Source organism: Schistocerca americana, chromosome 6, assembly GCF_021461395.2.
Source record: "Schistocerca americana isolate TAMUIC-IGC-003095 chromosome 6, iqSchAmer2.1, whole genome shotgun sequence".
In the NCBI taxonomy this organism is placed as follows: domain Eukaryota; kingdom Metazoa; phylum Arthropoda; class Insecta; order Orthoptera; family Acrididae; genus Schistocerca; species Schistocerca americana.
Genome location: NC_060124.1, coordinates 289,662,080 through 289,664,579, shown reverse-complemented (window position 1 = coordinate 289,664,579; position 2,500 = coordinate 289,662,080). Strand labels below are relative to the sequence as shown.

Below are 2,500 nucleotides of genomic sequence, written 5' to 3'. Positions count from 1 at the left end.
TCCGGTTGCCTTTCCACTCGCCGCGGGGTGGGGCCGTTCCGGTGTGCGGTGGGCCGCACTTCTCCCCTAGTAGGACGTCGCGACCCGCTGGGTGCCGGCCTACGGCCCGGGTGCGCAGCCTGTCCTTCCGCGGGCCTCGGTTCGCGTCTGTTGGGCAGAGCCCCGGTGTCCTGGCTGGCTGCCCGGCGGTATATCTGGAGGAGTCGATTCGCCCCTTTGGGCGCTCGGGCTCCCGGCAAGCGCGCGCGGTTCTTCCCGGATGACGGACCTACCTGGCCCGGCCCCGGACCCGCGCCGCTGTTGGCTCGGGATGCTCTCGGGCGGAATAATCGCTCCCGTCAGCGGCGCTTCAGCTTTGGACAATTTCACGACCCGTCTTGAAACACGGACCAAGGAGTCTAACATGTGCGCGAGTCATTGGGCTGTACGAAACCTAAAGGCGTAATGAAAGTGAAGGTCTCGCCTTGCGCGGGCCGAGGGAGGATGGGGCTTCCCCGCCCTTCACGGGGCGGCGGCCTCCGCACTCCCGGGGCGTCTCGTCCTCATTGCGAGGTGAGGCGCACCTAGAGCGTACACGTTGGGACCCGAAAGATGGTGAACTATGCCTGGCCAGGACGAAGTCAGGGGAAACCCTGATGGAGGTCCGTAGCGATTCTGACGTGCAAATCGATCGTCGGAGCTGGGTATAGGGGCGAAAGACTAATCGAACCATCTAGTAGCTGGTTCCCTCCGAAGTTTCCCTCAGGATAGCTGGTGCTCGTACGAGTCTCATCCGGTAAAGCGAATGATTAGAGGCCTTGGGGCCGAAACGACCTCAACCTATTCTCAAACTTTAAATGGGTGAGATCTCCGGCTTGCTTGATATGCTGAAGCCGCGAGCAAACGACTCGGATCGGAGTGCCAAGTGGGCCACTTTTGGTAAGCAGAACTGGCGCTGTGGGATGAACCAAACGCCGAGTTAAGGCGCCCGAATCGACGCTCATGGGAAACCATGAAAGGCGTTGGTTGCTTAAGACAGCAGGACGGTGGCCATGGAAGTCGGAATCCGCTAAGGAGTGTGTAACAACTCACCTGCCGAAGCAACTAGCCCTGAAAATGGATGGCGCTGAAGCGTCGTGCCTATACTCGGCCGTCAGTCTGGCAGTCATGGCCGGTCCTTGCGGCCGGCCGCGAAGCCCTGACGAGTAGGAGGGTCGCGGCGGTGGGCGCAGAAGGGTCTGGGCGTGAGCCTGCCTGGAGCCGCCGTCGGTGCAGATCTTGGTGGTAGTAGCAAATACTCCAGCGAGGCCCTGGAGGGCTGACGCGGAGAAGGGTTTCGTGTGAACAGCCGTTGCACACGAGTCAGTCGATCCTAAGCCCTAGGAGAAATCCGATGTTGATGGGGGCCGTCATAGCATGATGCACTTTGTGCTGGCCCCCGTTGGGCGAAAGGGAATCCGGTTCCTATTCCGGAACCCGGCAGCGGAACCGATACAAGTCGGGCCCCTCTTTTAGAGATGCTCGTCGGGGTAACCCAAAAGGACCCGGAGACGCCGTCGGGAGATCGGGGAAGAGTTTTCTTTTCTGCATGAGCGTTCGAGTTCCCTGGAATCCTCTAGCAGGGAGATAGGGTTTGGAACGCGAAGAGCACCGCAGTTGCGGCGGTGTCCCGATCTTCCCCTCGGACCTTGAAAATCCGGGAGAGGGCCACGTGGAGGTGTCGCGCCGGTTCGTACCCATATCCGCAGCAGGTCTCCAAGGTGAAGAGCCTCTAGTCGATAGAATAATGTAGGTAAGGGAAGTCGGCAAATTGGATCCGTAACTTCGGGATAAGGATTGGCTCTGAGGATCGGGGCGTGTCGGGCTTGGTCGGGAAGTGGGTCAGCGCTAACGTGCCGGGCCTGGGCGAGGTGAGTGCCGTAGGGGTGCCGGTAAGTGCGGGCGTTTAGCGCGGGCGTGGTCTGCTCTCGCCGTTGGTTGGCCTCGTGCTGGCCGGCGGTGCAGGATGCGCGCGCCTGCGCGGCGTTCGCGGCCCGGTGCTTCAACCTGCGTGCAGGATCCGAGCTCGGTCCCGTGCCTTGGCCTCCCACGGATCTTCCTTGCTGCGAGGCCGCGTCCGCCTTAGCGTGCTCCTCCGGGGGCGCGCGGGTGCGCGGATTCTCTTCGGCCGCCATTCAACGATCAACTCAGAACTGGCACGGACTGGGGGAATCCGACTGTCTAATTAAAACAAAGCATTGCGATGGCCCTAGCGGGTGTTGACGCAATGTGATTTCTGCCCAGTGCTCTGAATGTCAACGTGAAGAAATTCAAGCAAGCGCGGGTAAACGGCGGGAGTAACTATGACTCTGGGCATGCTCCCGGATGCCCTTGCGTCGGTCGGGTCCAGGGGGGAGAGGTCGATCACCAGGACACAGCGGCCGCGCCAACCATCCAAGCGGCCGCCTGCCGCCCCGCCGCTGCAGAAGCGCAAGCGGCGCCGCTGGGAATACGCGCGGACACAGGACGCCTTCCGTAGGTC

General features: G+C 61.8%; 1 pseudogene; it reads left to right on the top strand.

Moving 5' to 3' along the window:
* The window catches only part of LOC124621101, a 7,007-nt pseudogene that overhangs the window by 549 nt on the left and 3,958 nt on the right, over positions 1-2,500 (top strand).